Source organism: Dama dama, chromosome 30 (assembly GCF_033118175.1).
Source record: "Dama dama isolate Ldn47 chromosome 30, ASM3311817v1, whole genome shotgun sequence".
Classification (NCBI taxonomy): domain Eukaryota; kingdom Metazoa; phylum Chordata; class Mammalia; order Artiodactyla; family Cervidae; genus Dama; species Dama dama.
Genome location: NC_083710.1, coordinates 34,353,156 through 34,372,786, shown reverse-complemented (window position 1 = coordinate 34,372,786; position 19,631 = coordinate 34,353,156). Strand labels below are relative to the sequence as shown.

Sequence of the window (19,631 nt, the reverse complement as noted above, 5' to 3'; positions counted from 1 at the left end):
TACAGATCTGACCGTCTGCCGTCCTCTATCTTCCGCTGACCCTGATGCCACAGAGACCCCACAGCTGAGTGTGCACGGCCGGATGCAAGGGCGTGTTATTTTCACATGCACACATCTGCATGCCTAAATAGGAGCGCTGGGCCGTCTCCGATCCTGTCCACCAAGGCAAAAACTAAAGGACCTTGGGCAGAAAGCCTGCCCTTCAAGGGGCTCCTGGAAGTTGAGACCCAGGAAAGGAGGCCGGGCGTCCCGGGGTCTGTCTCCAGGCTGGTCCACCCCAGAGGCAGTGAAGTCTGAGGAGCAGCGGTGGACAGAAGGGGGCCTGGACACAGAGAGAAACCCACGTGTGGGACATGCCTCTCCCCTGCTACTACTTACTGGAAGACAAGGGCACCGCGAGGACCCACTCACGCTAGGAAAGCAGTGATGCTTCAGTATCCAAGTCTGGTGGTTCACGTGGATGCCGGTCACCAGGTAGGTTTTTTTGTTTGTTGTAATAACAGCCACTCTGCTCCTTCGAGTCATACTCCGTATTTCTGGGCTCACACAGGCCGAGTGGCACTTCTCAATCAAAACCTTCGTCAGTGTCCTAACTCAAGAGCTTCTGTTTTCTGCTGCATCAGATTTTTACTGTCCAGGAGGAACAGTATAAAAGGAGTTTACACTGTGGACACTACACTGCTGCACGGAGCTCTTTAGAGTCTCCACCATCACACAGCGTCTCCCATTTCCTGCCGAGGGCTGGAACCCCCAAAGCGAGTATCCTGACCCGATCTCTTTCAAACCCAGAAGCAGAGAGCATGGCCCTGAGGTCAGGGCTCAGGGGTCAGGGTTAGGGTTAGGACTTGCTCGGTCACTCCGTCTGTAGCCTGGCCTGCAGCAAGGAGGTCTCTGGACTTGTAAGTCCCTCTAACTGCTGGGGAGGCCTGCCTGGGGCATTTGGAGGGAAGCATGTGGTGAGTCCCCAGAGGGGACCCCAGGACCAGGGTTCCAGCCCCAGCGCCTGCGGCCCTCACGCCACCACACCTGACCCCCAGAACATCCACGACACTCCTCTTCCTGCCCTCGGCCCCTGCAGACGAGCCACGAGTGGGTGGGGGCCGGTCTGTCCTCCTCCACACACAGTCTTCAGACCTTAACACACGTCTTAACCTCCTCGCTGGCTGCTTTCCTGTGCTGTCACAACGACCAGGCCCGCTCAGCGGACGGACATCCCCTCCGCCAAGGTGATGAGCGTCAAAAAGCAGAGGGATTATTCAGGGCCCAGCCCCGAGGTCTCACCCATGTAACATGCTGCTCGTCTGTCCTAACACCTGGCGAGACACATAAATAATGCGTGTGTCTCCAGAGACAGAAGAGTGGAGGAAAGCTGTTTATAAGACACTTTGCATGAGGCGCCGGGAATTAAATCTGATTTTGCCTGAGAAAGAACACTGTGGTGGGACTTTACAAAAGAAGCTACTAATGGCCATGGGATCAAGGGCAGGGGTCAGTCCCCACCTCGACCCCGGCCAGACCCTGCCACAGCAACTGCCGTCCACAGCCCTCCAGGAACTTCTGGTCCTGGCTCATGGTTTTTTACAGAAGTGATCACAAGTCCCAGATTTTAAAGAAAAAACATCAGTGATGTTTCTATGTACGATTTAGCCTTCCAATGAACACATGGATCAGTGAGCCAGATAACAAAGCAAAAATAAAACTCGACTACAACTGAATGTAATGATATTCCACTTCCACCACTGTGCCCCTCGCTATCTCCCCGGGAGGTGGGGAACATTTAGACTGAGGAATTCCAGAGGGGCGTCTCCACGGCACGTGCAGTGAGGAAACAGGCCGCCTTCAAAGCTTGCTGGGAAGAAGCTGATCAGCCGGGGGCCATGCAACACAAATCCACGCACTGGGCAAGAAGCTCCCACCTGAAGGGCCGTCGAAGACCGCCAAGCTGCCCCTGACCATTCAAAGGCCAGTGGCCAAGGCCATACCCCTGGGCCTCAGGCCTGCCGGGGGACGGTAGGCCCACACCTGAGCGCCTGTCCATTCCGGAAACTTCCTCCGAGGCCGACGGAACGGAAGTGCAGGGGCTTCGCACCTGTGCACCCACCCAAGCCCACACCCCGCCTCGCCAGATGGCGTCCTGGGCTGAGGTCTCAGGAGTGGGGAGCCCTGACACCGTGCCTTCCGGCCGCCCCAGCTCCAGCAACACCGGACCCGTAATGAAAGGTCCTGACGCTCTTTCTTCCGTTAAGAACCTCCAGACCAGGACAGAACAAGGGGCAGCCTCTCCTTAGCCCCACCGCAGCCTCCGGGGATACCCTACATACCAGTCCATGCCTCCTCCATCGCCTCCTCTGTCGCCATCCCTGGGACGGGCTCTTCTCTGGACAGACACCTCCAAGAGCCTGAAGACTAACCGTCTGCACACCAACCTGACCGAGAGCTCACAGGCATGAACACCAGGCAATGTTCTAAACTCATTTTACATCCTGAATCCTCAGCACGGCCTGCAACGTGGGGGCTATTACTGTCCCCATTCTCCACATGGGGAAACTGAGGCAGGGAGCTGCCGGCGGGCCCGCACATGGAGTTCTTGCGGCTCTTTCCAGGCCGTCCTGTCCCCTCCCAGGGCCTCTCCCCAGCTGGAGCTCCACCCCTGCAGCCTGACTCACCACTTCCTCTCTGCTGTTGGCGGCAAACAGATAACCAGGCCGGTCAGAGATGAATGGGCCCTGGCCCCTCCCATCCCAAGGGCGCAAAATAAACGGTTCAGGAACAGCAAGTGCTTGGGTTCCTGAAAGGACATCTTTTGAGCGTCTGCTCCATACCACGCTCCGCTCCGGGTGCCAGAGTCTGGCCTCAGGGGACTGTGGTGCAAGCACCACTGAGGTCTCCTTGACGAGGTCCAGCTGTCGGGAGTTTGACAGATGCCGGCGACCCGAGAGGACGGGGAGCTGCTAGGAACTCTGCCCCTGGCCTTCAGACGCAGACCTGTGGGCCTGGGAGATCCCCGGGTCTGTGTGCAGGCATCTGAGACACTGGAGGGCTGACCTCAGGATGTGAAAGGCCCTGGGATCTCATGCAAACTTACACACTTAATGCACCTGTATTCCTCTTCTCCCTCCTGACGTCGCCCCTGCGGCCACATCTGCCCAGCCCGCACCGACACATTTCATTTGTGGGTGGAGGGTGAACTGTAGCAAAGAAGAGGCCACGTGGCACAAGGCAATGTGGGTCTCCTGGGCACCATCTGCCCAGGCGTGGTGAGGCTTGCCCCCGAGGTTTAAATTTCTATTTTTATTAGTGTACACTCTGCAGGAGAGAGTCTGCATGGAGCGGGATGAAGCCCACGGGCCACACGCGTGTTAAAGTGATCTGTGGAGCCCTGCTGGCTGGAGGCAGTCCGGGGCGGGGGGGAGGGCGGTTCTAGAAGAAGTCCCTGCGCCATCACTCGCTGGAACTGGGGACGGTGCTGCTTCCTCCCGCAGAGCCTCAGAGCGCTCCCTCCGTCCTGGGTGCCAGCGCCTCGCCCGGGCAAGACAGTGTTTCTGGGCTGTGCACAGCCACACACCTTGCTGGAAAGGGAGACCCTGCCGGGGGCGAGGGCGCTGAGCCAGCAGCCCCCAGGAGGCCCCAAAATCTCCCGCCACCCGGAGGCTCTCCTGGCGATGCTGGGAGCTGCAGGCAAGTTCACAGTGGCTGAGCCCTCACCAGGACTCATCAGACCACAGACCCGAGAGTCTTTCAGGGATGAGGACTGAATCCTAGTGCAAATTACATCCAATGCTTTTCCAAAATTCTGTGTGCATCAAACTCTGACACTCACGAGACGCTCTTCCCGGTTCAATACAGATTATTCAAAGAATTGGGGAATGTTCTTGCCTAAAATCTCCTAAGATTGCCCTCGAGGGAGAAAGAAATGTCTTCCAACAAAAGTTTTTTCTACAAAGACCAAACTTGCTGTTAAAAATTTGAAGTGATAGATTTATGGGGGAACACATTGTCTGCATGCTTGCTAAGTTGCTTCCGTCGTGTCTGACTCTTTTGGCAACCGCCTGGACTGTAGTCCACCAGGCTCCTCTGTCCATGGAATTCTCCAGGCATGAACAGTGGAGTGGGTTGCCATTTCCTCCTCCAGGGGATCTTCCCGACCCAGGGATCTTACCTCTCCTGAATTGGCAGGTAGGTTCTTTACCTCTAGTGACACCTGGGAAGCCCCTGGGAGATATGTTATGTGATTATAATTACAGATTATCTCCTATTTCACATAATATTAACATATATAACAGCATAAAATCAAGTTCCTGAGGATTCTTCTCAAATAGTAACAACAGTGGTGATATTTGTAACTTATAAATGAATTTTAATAATACTATAAATTAAGCACTCTCAATTCTTAAATTTAGTGAGAAGCAAAGTAAGTAAAACAAGTCACAAGATACAAGAACAGATATTTGTACACTGTTTCAATAAACTAGGCAATTTATCCTGTTCCAGTTCTCTTGTCACTGTGCTTTTGTTTCATACAATGAATTCCCTTGACTTAAGGTTGTTTGAATAATTATAACAATAAATTACATATACAGATTTGTAAGTTACAGAATACTAATTTTTTTAGCAAAAAAACTCAAACACTTCTCAAGAGAACAAAATCCATTCAACCTTTTTAAGAAGAGCGATTTAATGGTATGACTGTTATTGCTAATGTTGTATTTTCAACGCCCTGCTCCATCTTAATCCATCAGACCTCAGAGTCCAAAAATTAATGTCTCCAAGAAGAGTTTTTTCTTACTCTTCTTCCCACAAATCCTCAACTCTGAAAGAGAAGGCTCACCTTTCAGATGGGCTCTTCCTCCAATCACACTGAATAAAATTCAAAGTGCTGAAATTAACAAATGTTTGGGCCATCCCTGGGAAAAAAAAAAATCACACAGCCCAGCCAGGCCACCTTCAAAACGCCAGCGTGTGAGGTCAGCTTAGGACAGAGCGACCCAGGTCTGCATCGGCAGCAAACCACCCCGGGAATGCACACAGATCCTGCCTTGTGCCCCTGTCTGCTTTCTGGGGAGTCATCACACAGAATAATGTCCACTTCAGTCAGAAAACCTCAGTCACCACTAAAAGAAACCTTTACCCTCCACTGTCTTTGTCCAAACCAGGGTGGACAGAGAATTCCTCCGAGGCCCCAGTCCAGGCCCTGTAAAACTCCCGACACTACGGAGGAGGGGAAGGTGGACAGGCAAGGCGGCACGCCCAGGCCCAGCTCTCTCTGCAAACTTCGAGTCACCCCCAGGGCTGTCTGTAAGGCCACAGAGAAGAGTAAGAATTCTCAGAGCACACGCAGGTCCAAGAACACGTGCTCTGCTGGGGAAGGTTCATTTTCATCTCTATATAAACATGCCTGTCCCCGGGTGTGCACCTGAGCAGTGCCAGCTTATCTCCTCTTAGAGACTGAAGCCAAAGAACAGGCGGCCGCCACCCTCAGGAGCACCCGGCCGCGGGCCCCAGCAGCCCTCCCCCAGCCCAAGGGATGCCTTCCCCAGGGGCCTCCAGAGCCCTGTGTGGAACAGGCTCTGCAACCCAAGTGCCAGCATCCTTTTGAAGGAGGAACGAAACTCCCTCACCAGGGTAGGCACCGGCGGCTGTAACACACAATCCTGAGACCAGGGTCGTTCCTCCAAGCCAGGTTCCGGAATGAGACGCTGCATTATTAAAGGGCTTTCTAAGTCAGAAACACGGCGGCAGACAGCCTATGGTATAGCTTGGTAGCACTGATGCTCGAAGATGAGAAGCTTCTGGCAAGTCAGGCACAGTTCCCCACAACAGGATAGGTCAGGCCGGTGCAAAGAAGCCTCAGACACAGAGCACGTGAGAGGCTGTCATCTCGCCCCATCCGTGAAGAAGCCTAGTGGCCAGACCCAGGAAAACCCCTTCTTGCAACAAGACCTGATTATTCCCAAAACAGAAACGTCACAGGGTGGTTTGCACCAAAGCACAAAAGGTGGTACGTGTCTACACCAAAAGAAGCCCCAAATAAACCCCAAATCAAGATGCCAGGGCAGAGGTAATTAAAAATAATTTAAAATTAAATTTAAAATAATTCATTGTTCTTTCCACTCGCCAAACTGTTACTATACAGCTCAAAGGCACCCCTCCTTTTTTTCTATCTTAGCACAGGTTATTTTTTAACATTTTTTATTGGGGTATAGCTGACTAATAATGCTGTGATAGCTCCAGGTCGACAGCCATGCTCACACATGTATCCATCCCTCCCCAAATTCTGCTCCCATCCAGGCTGCCACATAACACTGACCAGACTTTCCTGTGCTGTACCCTAGGTCCTTGTTGGTTATCCATTTAAAGACATCCCCCCAGCTCGCCTTCACCCCGCCTTAAACTATACTGTGGTTTCACTGATTATAAAAATAATTATTTCAACAAACATTTGCTAAGCACTCGTTCAGAGGCTACATGCCCAGCAGTGAACAAAACAAAGCCTGATTTTAAGTGTTTTCTTTCTGTACACATACAGGCATCTCCTTGAGATAACACTGAATATGAAAAATTGAATCCAAGTTTTTCACTTTTAACAGTAAAGTTTTTCCCATAAGAGCAGATGTTCCCTGAAAACACCACTTTTATTGACTACATAATATTCCACATGGACAGTGTCATAATTTACCCAAAGATATTTTCAAATGCTCACTGACCTCACGATAAAAACACAAACAAGAGACGCAGCTAAACACAGCATGTTAGACCCAGATTTAGGACCTTAACAGGCGAAAAGGAGGATATACAACCTTACCGATCACAGACCGAAGGCAAGCACACGGTCACGGCTTCCCCGTGGGCCACGTTAAGGCCTAACTCGTGAATCTCCCTTTTTTATAAGCCCTACTCCCTCTTTGATCCAAGAGAACATTGTCTGCACAGAACAATACGTTTTCATTTCAATTTCCCTTCTTTTCAGGAAAGGAAATGTTTGCACTTCAAAGGGTTCCTTTGAAGAGCAGCCCCCGGCCCTGGCCCGTCCAGGTTAGGAGTTCCGCGGCCCCAGCGGGGCGTGCAGAGTCTGGGCGGCTGCCCACCGCAGCCCCTCTCCAGGCCAGCTCCTTCAAGGAGAGGGTCTGGTGTGGGAGAAGAAAAAACAAACATTGGAAAAATACTCAAGGCTTTTGATCATGGCCTTCAGAGGCCCTTTCTCACACAGTGTGGATTTCACAGCCCGGGGAAACTGAGGTACAAACCCTGGGGAGCCAGGTCCTAAGAAACCAGCCCCACCCAGTGAGGAGGTCTTCTAAGCCGGCAAAGAGTGGAGAACTTGGGGGCGTTGCTGGTGATGATCAAGGGGACGTCTGTGATAACCAAAACGCACGGGTAAGATCCATGCCTCATCCAGCAGTTTGGAACCTTACCTGGGAACCTCAGCAAAGACTAGGATGCACAATTTAGGGTGTCCCCTTTTCTCTCTCCCCTGGCCTCTCCTACAGGCCCATGCCCCTACCCTCTGCTGAGTCTGGGGAGCCAGGGCTGCACAGCAGACAAGAGAGGGCCTGCAACATTTGTTTTCAAGTCGTGAACAAGTTCTGGGTATTTAATAATGATCTCCACCCTTCCCCACCCCGAGGGGGTTAACTGCCTATTCAAGTGGGCAACCGGCCAGAGGGTAGGCAGGGGTGTGAAAGCTTCGGCTCCAGACAGGGCGCCCGCTGCCCCGGGGCCCCAGGTCTCTGCTCAGGGCTCCTGCCCTGCGTGTTCGTGTTCGGGGTGCAGGTCTGAGGGATCAGGTCGCCCTGAACTGAAGACTTCCGACCATCCACCTTCCGGCGAGCCCTCTGTGCTGGAATCACAGTGGTGTTCATCTCCTCCTCCTTTTACTTCTCTGTAGTTTCCCAGTTCTTCACAATAATGTATTCTAACTTTTAAAAACATTTTTTCCCTAAAGAGGCTTATAAGATAGAAAATGAGACCACAGTTCCATCGAAAAAGCCTCTCCTGAAAAAGGGAACAGAAAGAAACAAACTACCTGTGCATACATGTAAAGGACATTATTTGAACAAAAGAAAGTTGGCTGTGGACTGTGGACTAGATGACAATGTCATAACGTTAAATTTCCTGGTTTTGATGTCATACTGTGCTCACGTAAGAGAATGAGAATAACATTAGGAAACACATTGAAGCTTGCAGGGGGGTAAATCAAATGACATGATGTCTTCGACTTACTCTCATAGGGTTCAGGAAAAAATACATATATGTGTGTGTGTAGATTAACTGATTGACAGATAAACAGAAAGAAGGAACAAAATATAAGCAACGGGTGATTTGAAAAAACTGAGGAGCTCCTGTAACTCCTGCAACCTTCTTCTGTAAGTCCTAAGTATTATTCATGAAAAGTTGAAAAGTGAAGGAAGAGAGGAGAGAGGCAGGCAGAGTTGGGGAAGAGCCTCCCACCCCACCTGGCTGCACTCGGGGCCTCACTGCAAGGCCAAGGCCCCGGCCACTGGGGCCAAGTCTCTCCAGGGAAGACGCGCCCTGCTGCTACCCTGGCTCAGACAGCCCCCGTCCCCAGCGTTCTGAGGGTGTCAAAGACGCATCTCACAAGGAAGGAGACCCCGCCCCACCTGCACTACTGAAGTAAAGATCTGGGCCCAATGACCACTGCCACGGCCTTGAGAAGGGGGGGAGAATCAAGAGGGAAACCAGAGCCCCTGCAGGGGGCCCCCCTCCCCAGCAGAGCTGGAAGGGGAGCAGAGAGGACCGATGCAGACCAGAGAAGCAGGGCTCTCTGGGGCCTGCCTGGAAGTCCCACGTCCAGCCGGTTCTGGTGATGCCAACGCCAGACTGCTGACCCAGAAAGAATGCGGCCCCGCCTGTGTCACACACGCGCCAGCGCCAGGCCTGACCACTGGCCAGCACAGCTGTCCCGGGACACCAGAGCCCCAGCCGCGCCAGGAGCCGGGGCTCAGAGAGGGGAGAGCTGCACTCCAAAGATGCGGGGGCAGATAGAGAAATAACGTGGGCCGCCGTGCAGCGGTGGGACAGCCGGCTCCCGCACCCCCAGGACTTAACTCAGAACCCAGAGAGCCCGGGGGCCTGGCATCTCCAGGTCCATGTGCTTATCTCAGGGCCCAGCTCGGGCCCACGCACACACGGGTGCAGACCACAGTCCCGAGACAGCCGCAGCCCTAGACAGGGGGTGATGTCCACGGCCCTGGGCACATTCAGTGTCAGGACCCCGGGGCCAGGTCCCAGGGGCAAATCCACGCTCTGCCGCTTACAACCCACCCCTGCGCCCGTCGACAACTTGCATCCCTTCTCTGGGCCTCCTCCCCATCAGCCAAACAGCAGGACCGACCTCACCGGGCGGCTGTGAGGATTAAATAAAAAACACAGAAAGCGCGCAGCCCACAGTGAGCGCTCACAAGGGCTTGTAGTCTGAGTCTTACTCAACCCCAGGGCCTCTCCCTTCCTTCCTACTTGGTCTAAGAGACTTTGGTTAATGATACTTGGTGGGCAGATAAAAAGATCCAGAGAAAGAGAGCGTTTCCAAGCCAACCTGAAAAGGTCACCGCAAGCATCTTCACGGGCGGGAAGATGACAGTGACAACCGTGTGATGAAACACCAGTCAGACCACGGTCCCTCCTTTCCCCTCGCCAGCACTCCCAGTGATGGCCCGCCACCCCACCCCACCCCACCCCACCCCTCTCAAGGATCTACATCACCCCTCCAGGAAGGAGGAAAAATGGTGGGAAACAGACGTGGCCCAAGTTTTTAACCCCAAAGCCCTCAGGGTAACTTGGAAAAAATGTCTCAGGTTGGGATGGATGAGGGTAAACACCTTCCAAACAGACACACATGCACACCCTTTCTCACTCACGCACACACATATGCACGTGCACACAGACACGCACAGGCAAACACTGGGAACGCGGCCGGGAGTTCTGCCTCCCAGAGGCATGGAAGAAAAGGGGAAGTGTTAGTCACTCAGTCATGTCTGATTCTCCGTGACCCCACGAACTGCAGCCCGCCAGTCTCCTCTGTCCAGGGGGTTCTCCAGTCAAGAATACTGGAGTGGGTTGCCATTTTCTTCTCCAGGGGATCTTCCCCAGCCAGGGATTGAACCCGTGTCTCCTGCATTGCAGGCAGATTCTTTACCATCTGAGCCACCAGGGAAGCCACCCCGAGGCATGAGGAGGGTTCAAACCCAAGGTTGTGGATCTGAGATCTGCGGAACCGGCCTCCCTGACACCAGGCCCTACACCACCCCCTGCAGTGTGGACACAGCTCCAAGGAGAAGGGACTACACGTCAACATCTCGGGAAAGCAGTTTGCAACAGCAAAACAAAGCTGTTGCAAATTTTGTTTTCCTCCATGCTGAAATCAAAGAACTGAGCTTTCTCTCCAACATAACAGCGAATATTTACATGAAGCCTTGGTATGTGTCAGAGTTGTGTGAGGTGCATAACCTGGATTATGGCCTCATTTAAATCCCCTCAACCGTACACAGTGGGTACTAGAAGTCAATTACTATGCAGGCAATACAGAAAAGAATTTAAATGTGGCTCTGAGAAATATCTTGGAAAAAGGCATTTTAGAGATAAGTGGAGCCCACTCTGGGGCAGGGGGCCATGAGGAGAGCGGGGGTGGGGGGCAGCCCGGGGCTGGCACCGTGAGCAGGTCCCGAGGCAGAGCCCGCTGTGTGCCCAGCACGCGCGGTCAGCCTCTACTCCCACGTAACTAGGAAAGCACTTGGTGGTTCTCCTACACAGGAATCTTATCTGCATAGATATTTGGAAGAAAGCTCTAGGGCAGGAAGACAGACTGTTACGGACACAACTGCGTCCAGAGGGGAAAGGTGATTCTGGGAAAAAGGAGACGGCGTGGAAATCCACACTGTCCTGCTTGACGCAGGACCTTGTTTCTCCCTCCTCTGTTTAAACCCACCTCTCGGGAGCCCGTGAAGCCTTTCTGGAGCTTGACTTCTGGTTGCGCTTATCAGAAGAGGAGGCTGGCAGAGGAAAGAACTTATTTCATGAAAGACACTAAATGTGTTGACTTAGTACCTTTCTTTATTGGGCTTCCCTGGTGGCTCAGATGGTAAAGAATCTGCCCGTCAATGAAGGAGATACCGGTTCGATCCCTGGGTTGGGAAGATCCCCTGGAGGAGGGAATGGTAACCCACCCCAATATTCTTGCCTGGAGAATCCCAAGGACAGAGGAGCCTGGAGGGCTATAGTTCACGGGGTCGACCCCAGTCCATAGGGTCACAAAGAGTCGGACACGACTGAGCGACTGACACTATAGTACCTTTACTCTTTCACTTCTGTTTATTCACTGCATTATCACAAGGCTGAAAGGGAGGATTCACATGTCTGCAGGGGCCAGACTGTCCACAGGACCTTCCGGAGGCTGCACATAGATGCGACAGAGCTGGCCGCAGGGGCCTCAGGGGCCCCGTTCTCGGCAATGGACCACCAGCCCCAGCTCCTGGAAGCAGCATCCTCACTTCAGGGTGATGATCTGAGGCTGCACTGAAGCTGTAAAGCCTTCGAACTCCACACTGATGTGGTCTCTTCCCCGAATCTACCACTTGGCGGTGCCCCCTCCTCCCCTACTAGTGATAACAACCAGAGGAAAAGCTGAGTGACAGACCCGTGTGTGGCATGATGGGGGACCTCAGGTCAGAATCTATTCCAACGTGTGACCTGTGTCCCCTGGACGAGTGAATCGTTAACGCCTTTGCAGGGAAATGAGGACAGCAGCCCACCCAGTCCTTTCACGACGTGCTGCCCGTCCTTCTAGCAGCTTCACAGAACACACTGAACCCCCATGGTAGGCTGTGTCTCACTTTGCACAAGTGTAGGGGTGGCTGGTGTCAAAGCTACTTTGGAATTTGGGGGGAGTATGGAGAAAGAGAAACTGCTGAAGTCACTACAGGGCTGATAACCTTCCACCAAAGAGGCTATTCTTCTCCTCCCACTGGAAGTGACCTAAAACCTTGGGGGTGGATACAACTTCAGCCTAAAGACCAGGGCCAGGGGCCTCAAGCCCAAGAAACCCGTGGAAGGCAGGCGTCCTGAAGGCCAGGAATGAAAAAGCAGGCCCACCCCATGGCCACAGTCCCCGTGCGGGGCCGCCCAACAAACCACAGCCTGGAAGCCCTCTGGAGGGCGCAGGGGAGCATGAGCAGGCCGGGGCGCCGCACGTGGCTACAACAGGGCAGGTGGGGCTCAGTCCTGTCCGTGAGGATGCAAGGGTCTGAGAAAAGCCAGCTGTGCCTTTTACAAAGTCCTTCCCAACGCGCTCTTCCCGACCTCACCAGAACAGTGGCTCTGCTCTCCTGGGACCCACCTCTCCCGCTTCACCTGGATTCTTCCTTTAAATCCACAGACGGAGCGAGGACACCAGCCTACAGATGGCGCAGAGCTCAACCAGTCATGTTTCTACCAGTTCCACCCTGGACAAGCTGCCACCATCCAGCCCGCAGAGAAACGACACACAGTCACTCTGGCTCGCGCATAAAGAAGCTTGACTTGCCTTTCTTTCCCACACCTGACTACCAGCTTCTGCCCTGGCCTCCCCGCCTCTGTGCCCGCCCCTTCCCCTATCTCTTCTGCACACCGGGTCTGAACCCTTGCCCTCTGGGACAGCTGCCCACCACTCTCTGCCTCCCTGAGAAAAAAGGTCAAGTCCTCTCGTCCTAGGGGCCTGCCCTCAGCTGGAGCAAATGGGGGAGGGCCCATCTGCAGGCGCACTCCAGGTGGAAGGATGGCCGTCTCAGAAGACGCCTATGGCCCAGATAACTCCCAAGTGTTACTCCCTCATTCATGTCTGACTCTTTGCAACTCCATGGACTATAGCCTGCCAGGCCACTCTGTCCATGGGATTTCCTAGGCAAGAATCCTGGAGTGGGTTACCACTGCCTTCTCCAGGGGATCTTCCCAACCCAGGGATCAAATCTGTGTCTCCTTATTGGCCAGCAGCTTCTTGACCGTCTGAGCCACCGGGGAAGTTCAGAGAACTCCAGGGTCAGAGGAAAATGTTTCTTCCCAAAACAAGGACACATTTATTCCGGCTTCAAATTCCTCCCTGGGATTAACAGACCAATACCTCCAAATACATGGTTAATAATGAAAGGGATTAATTTAATTAGACACATGGCAGGGCCCTCCAACATAATTACATATTTTTACTGGCCTTAGTAGACAAGAAACTACAGACTAGAACAGTCAGTAGACATGTGTTTAATTCCATCAAAGAATGAAAGCTTCTACCAGATATAATTAACATGTGTCTTAAAAAGCAAGCTCCCCAAGGTCAGCAATCTCGTGTTTCAAGCCCTGTTTTCCTTTAAAGCAGATAATCATATGCATAAGAGCATCCATGTGGCTCAACCCAGATTTAAACAACTGAGAGTACATTTCTGATTTCTATTCACTCTCATCCTGTTTGAGTCAAAACTCCTCTGGCACACTTTAGATTTTATCTCCAATAATTAAACATGATCTTAATATGCTAAAACCTTTCAAAACTCTTTGAATCCATTGTTTACTTTATCCCCCTAAGTTTCTATTCCGACTGTGGGACTTAAGGCCTTTCGTTTTAATGACAGAGGGGTGTGTTCAACGTAAAAATAATAATTTCCACTGAGATCAACTAAAAATGTCAGGGGGGATAAATGTATCATGGTTTCCTATTATCGGAACCAGACACAAGTGGCAAGAAACGTTAAGATAAATCCCACATAAATTGCAATTCAAATTAAGCACAATGAGGAAGCTCTGCCAGAGGCCAAAACACAGTTCTCCCGGGTCACATGTTTAAGAGCTCATTTAGGGAAATAGACCTAGGATGGAAACCCTGGCCCCCTCCTCTGTCGAGGAGTCTGGAATGAAACCTACTCCAGGTTACACCTGAGAGCCTGAGGGTGGGTGCTGGGCAGTGAGTGTGGTTTTCTTCCAGGGGCACTTGCCTGGCTGTCCTAATCACACAGGTAAAGCACCTCTCCCCTCCGGGTCTCAGAGCCACGGAAAAGGGGGAAGAGGGAGCGAACAGGGCACGCGGCCGTAGTACTACAGCGCGCGGCTGCTGCGTAGACACAGGTCTCAGGATGACCGCCGACCGCCTGGCCTGGGAAGTTTTCTACTACGTAGAAAGAAACACACCGAGAATAGGTCGTCTCGGTGAAGCCGGAACTTCCTCCCACCAGAAAAAAAACCATACGGGAGCGGTGATCACTGGCCGGGGAGGCCAGTTCGGGTCACAAGGAAACCCACCCGGTGCGGGGGTGGGGGGCTGGGAACTTCCCCTAAGCAACCCCCCGTGGGGGGCCGGGTGAGAGGTGGAGGCGGGCCAGGGAACTTCCAGGGGGTCCACGGAGGAATAGAGGTGGGCGCCGCGGCCAGCGCGCGGGGTGCGCAGCGCCGTCACCAACCGACCACCTGCCGCGGGACCACCCCGCGAACCTCCCGAGGCTGGCTCCGGACGCGCGGCCGATGACACGTCGCGGACCTCGTGGCGGGGTGGGGTGCTCCGCTGTGCGCCATGTAAGGGAAGGTCTCCCGGATGCCCGCCGAGTCCTGTGCGCGCCCACCCGCCCGCTCCGGCCCCGTGACCACCGGTGCGTCCCGGCGCCCAGTGCCAGGCAGGGCACGCGTGGCACCCACCCGGAGGCGCCAGGGCTCCCACGCTTACTCACGGGGTGTTGCATCATGCACCACGCCGCGTCTTCAGGGAAGCAAAATGGATTCCGTATAGGAGACAGCCGCATGGGCACCGGCCGCGCGCACCGCCCGCCCGCCTGCCAGCCCGGCCCGCGCGCCCACCCAGAGAATGCCAGTGCCCCCACCCGAGCCGCCCCCCCGCGCGCTGACCCCGCGCTGCCCTGCCGCGGCCCCACGCAGCGCCGGGATCACCTCACCCCACCCCACGAAGGTGACCCGGACTCGGCAGGCCGGCCACTCACCGAACCCGCAGGGCGGCAGGATGCGGGCAGGACCGTCGCTGGACAGACGCACTAATCAGGGCTGGACTGATGGACGCTCGGTCGGACGGAGGCGCAGCTGGACTGGACGGACGCTCGGCCGAGGATCGGCGGGACTGCCGGATGATCGGGCGGAGGTGCGGCGCGCGGGATCGGAGCCTGGGGTAACCGACAGCTGGTGGTCCCGCGCTCCGCTAGCAGAGGACCCGCCGCTCACACCTGCCCGCGCGGAGTGAATGGAGCGTGGAGGGCGGGAGGCATCTGGCGCGCGGGTTTCATCAGCCGCGCCCCGCGCCCGCCCTCCCCGGCCCCCGCCGCCCCGGCCGGCGGGCCCGCGTCACCGCCGGGCACCAATGGCAGCGCCGCGCGGCCGCGGCTCCGGGGGCCGACCGCGGCGAGGGCGGTGCGCGGGGCGGGGCTCGGAGCTTCGCGCGCGGGGCCGGGGCCTGGGATTCCCCCGCGGTGGGCGGCGCTTGCTGACGCGGCGGCGGACGCCCGCCCCTGCCCGCAGCCCCGCCCCCACCCCAGCGTGGACCAAGTTGGTGCGACGCCTCCCCGCCCCCCGCCCAGACTGTCCACCCCTGATCGCGGGCCCCAGCAAGCCGGCAGACACCGCGCTCACGGCCGGTTTGCCTCCTCTTAAATGAAAACACTGGGGAGACACTTGAAGGTTTTTTTTTTTTTTTAAGTATTATTGGAAATCTTTTCTTTGTCATCGGAATATTTTATGACTATTGCCTGTTTTTAATAAATAACACATCCTCGCCCCTTGTCAGGAAGGACCAGAAAGCCCGAGTCCTCCTGTGCCCCGGCGGCGGGACTAGCGCCTGCCCTACAGGCATGTCACCGCGGTGACTTCCGCACCTGCTGTCCCCCGGAGGGAGGTAGCAGAGACCGAATCACCCCTGCTCTCACCTCGCAGGCTTCCTCTTTGCTCCAAAAACCCAAGCAAGAACCACGATCTCTAGAACTCCAGTAACCTTTGACATGAAAGAGGTAAGTAGGTCATAAATTAATCCTCCCGGCCTCCTAACTTTGTAGGAAAGAAGGAAAAACCATAGCAGCCTGGTGTCCACGACCTTTAAATCCTTTCCACACTTCCTACCCGCCCGCCCCCACCCCCAACAATTGTCCTTGGTCAGTAACAGGGGCTCATTGTCAGCAGTATTGTCACAAAGTACCATACGCTATTACCACTGCAGGGTGCCAGCTTCAGAAATGTTTTCATGAATGCATAAAAATAGGCTAGTATTTGCAAGGCACTTTGAACAGGGCTGGAGAATTCCATGGACAGAGCAACCTGACGCGCTACAGCCCATGGGGTTAGAGTGACTGCACAAGCATTGTTGTTTGTTTGTTTGTTTTTGATGTCTGATCTTATTTATTTGTTACTCTTAGAACATCTCATTTTTGGCTGGACTCTCAGACTTAGAAGTAGAAGCTCTCAGAGAGGACAGCCTCCGTCTCTTGGCAATCTGTTCCTGCCATTTTTCTTTGGTCTCCTTCATTCTCTTGGCCAAAAGTTTAGCATATTCTGCAGCCTTTTCTTAATTTTTCTTAGTACGCTGTTTCTTCAGAGCAACACGCCCGCATTTGTGTTGCAGAACTCGTGGAGTCACGAGATGCTGAGTCTTGGGTGCTTTAGTCCTAGGTTTCTTACCATCTTTGTTTAGGGGCTTTCGCACAACATACTGGCGGACATCATCTTCTTTAGAGAGATTGAAAAGTTTTCGGATTCTGCTAGCTCTTTTGGGACCTAGGCGACGAGGCACTATAGTATCAATGAGTCCAGGAATATCCTTCTCCCCTTTTTTCAAATGACCAAGTTGAGAACACTCAGATTGGCATCCACAATGCAACCCCATACAGATTTGCGCTTTCTCTCTCCAGTCCTCCTTGGTCTGTAACAGGAATGCCCCTTACTCAGTAGCAGGCGAATTCGGCCATGGGTCAAGACACCCTGCTTCATGGGGAAACCCTGCTTATCGTTCCCGCCACAGATTCGGACCACATAACCCTTCCATTCTTCACCCAGAGCGTCAGCAGCAACTTCTGTGGCCATACGCTTTTCGTAGAAGGTACGAAATTTTCGTTCATCATCCACTTCAATGAGCTTCTGGCAGCCAGTGGCTGGGAAAGAGATGTTCAGCTTCATTCTGAAGCGGCCGACAGGCTCTGAGGTGCCACGAAAAAGAGCCGGGCCTAGTTTTAAAACAGTACATTTCAGTTGGAACTGTCTGTTGGTGACGGGATGCTCTCAAGTTGCATTAAGGAGGTCTCCTGTGCCGAACGAAGCTCTTCCTGAATCCCACTGTCTCCTTAACACTGACACAGCCAGACAAAAAGAATCCTGGTGAGAGTCAAGGACCACCCGCTTTGCCTTTGCCCTTGATCTGGATTTGAATCTGAATTCTACTACTTCCCTTGTGGCTCAGCTGGTAAAGAATCTGCCTGTAATGTGGGAGACCTGGGTTCAATCCCTAGGTTGGGAAGACCCCCTGGAGGAGGGAATGGCTACCCACTCCAGTATTCTGGCCTGGAGAATTCCATGGACTGTATGGTCCATGGGGTCGCAAAGAGTAGTACACGACTGGGCAACTTTCACTTTCTACTTCATTCCTGTAAGGTTTCCTGCAAGCTATCTCACCTCTGTTTGGAGCTTATAAACCTTGTGTTCTTAGCAGACTATCCCTTAGTGCCTGAAATATGATTGTGGGATTTTTTTTTAAAGTAAAACAGAATTTGATGGATTGTAGAGATGCTGTGCTTGTGTGGCCCAGACATGGAACATAGAGTTAGTATTTGTAAATTCTGAGATCAAATATTCCAGGCCCTGGTGGATGTATGGGTCCTCATAATCCGGGAGATTTTTGGCAATGTGCCCAGTTCAGCAGTCCCACCCAGCAGGCTTCACCTTCAGAAAAGCGAGAGGAGACCCTCTGCGGGCCCTTTTTCACCAGGCCTGCAAGCTAGCAGCTTCCTGGTAGGAAAGACCGAATGTGAAACAGCAGAAAACTAATTATGCTTGGAGGCCACGTAGTCTCAAGACCACAGGACCAAAGGGAGGCACAGCCAGGCCCTGGCGCTGACAGCACTGAACTCCTCACCACAGAAGACCCATGCCTCCGTTGGGGTTATTTAGCAATCTGTTGCGATTTCGGTGTTTCCCCACAATTGTTCTCCTCCCTCTTGGCCCATGTGCCCAGTGTGGAAGGTAGGAAAGCCGTCGAGGTTCTCCGAAGTCTCCTTGTCTCTAACAGTGCAGTGTGGTAGCTGTACTGCCAACACAAGGAGCACTGGCCCTAGATGGGGAAGAACAGCAAGACAGCAAGGACCAACTGCAGAAGGCTGGTGTCCCCACTGTGAGCAGAGAGGCCAGAAGGCACAACAGCTCTCTGGCTGGATGTGGCCATGAGCCTGGACTGCATCACCTGTGAAAGGAGGGGGTCAACAACTCAAGCAGCCTCTGACCTCGTCTTCTTTTCCTCTGAGCTTCTACTGTCCCTTCTTCCACCTTCTCATTGGAAGATATGAAATCGAAGAAAGTGTCACCAGCCCTGGAGCCCAGGTTTCTGATTCTCTTCCATTTCCACTCAACCAGGAAAGGCCCCCACCTATGAATCCTGGGGTTCTGTGTGGCACCTGGAGACTGCTCCCCGGACAGATCTTTGTCATTAGTGAAACTGTTAGTTGTTCAGGCGTGTCCGACTCTTTGCGACCCCATGGACTGTAGCCCACCAGGCTCCTCTGTCCGTGGGATTTTCCTGGCAAGAATTTTGGAGTTGGTAGCCATTCCCTTTTCCAGGGGATCTTCCTAACCCAGGGATCAAACCCATCATTCATGGGGCTTAGCTTATTCCTGCAGGGATTCAATTTGACAAAAACCATCCCATCCTTTGAATTTCTAAGAGGGTGTGCCACTTGGTATTGCAATACACCATTTTCAGTCAAACCTAGACACAGTGGTGACTGCACTCTGAAAGCTCTCATCACAGTTAACACTTTCCTACTATATTAGGATAAAAAAGGAATGAGGTCTCAGCTCACCCTAACACCCCGGATATTTCATCAGGGGCTTCCCTGGTGGCTCAGATGGTGAAGAATCCACCTGCCAATGCAGGAGACCTGGGTTCGACCTGTGGGTCGGGATGGTCCCCTGGAGAAGGAAATGGCTATACTATACTCCAGTATTCTTGCCTGGAGAAGCCCATGGACAGGGGAGCCTGGCGGGCTACAGTCCATGGGGTTGCAAAGAGTGGGACACAACTGAGCTGCTAACAGTTTCACGAATGACGATGATCTGTCCGTGGGTTACAGGCCACGGGGTTGCAAAGAGTCAAACATGACTAAGCAACTAAGACTAACATTCCAGATGTTTCTAACTTGGTCAAGCAAAAGTACAACCTTTATGCAAAGACATTTCAGGTTCTAAACATTCTGTCCATATCCCTCAACATCCCTTCCTGCCTTGAGCTTCTGTGACCTCACAGTCCTGGGATTAGGTCTTGGTGTTTACCTTTTGTGGTGAACTTCCCTGCTCGGAGCATGGGCCGTCACGGCAACAGTGCAGTGGCTGAGAACACAAACAGTAGAGACAGAGTGTCTGTGGGACTGGCACCAGGTAACTGAGGCTCTCTGGGCCTCAGTTTT

General features: G+C 53.5%; 1 protein-coding gene and 1 pseudogene across 5 annotated transcripts in view; both read right to left on the bottom strand.

Moving 5' to 3' along the window:
- The window catches only part of SLC7A1 (solute carrier family 7 member 1), a 63,641-nt gene extending 48,350 nt beyond the window's left edge, over window positions 1–15,291 (bottom strand). For 3 of the 5 annotated variants that reach the window (XR_009691395.1, XM_061133678.1, XM_061133679.1), the window contains exon 1: window positions 14,964–15,291. The gene's annotated coding sequence lies outside the window, so the exon portion shown is untranslated. Of the gene's footprint in view, window positions 1–2,321; window positions 2,592–14,963 lie in introns of those variants that run through there. The other 2 variants (XM_061133680.1, XM_061133681.1) reach the window with 1 other exon arrangement.
- A 1,084-nt stretch (window positions 15,292–16,375) lies between these two features.
- Window positions 16,376–17,151, bottom strand: LOC133049668 (small ribosomal subunit protein eS6-like; annotated as a pseudogene).
- Window positions 17,152–19,631: the final 2,480 nt, after the last annotated feature.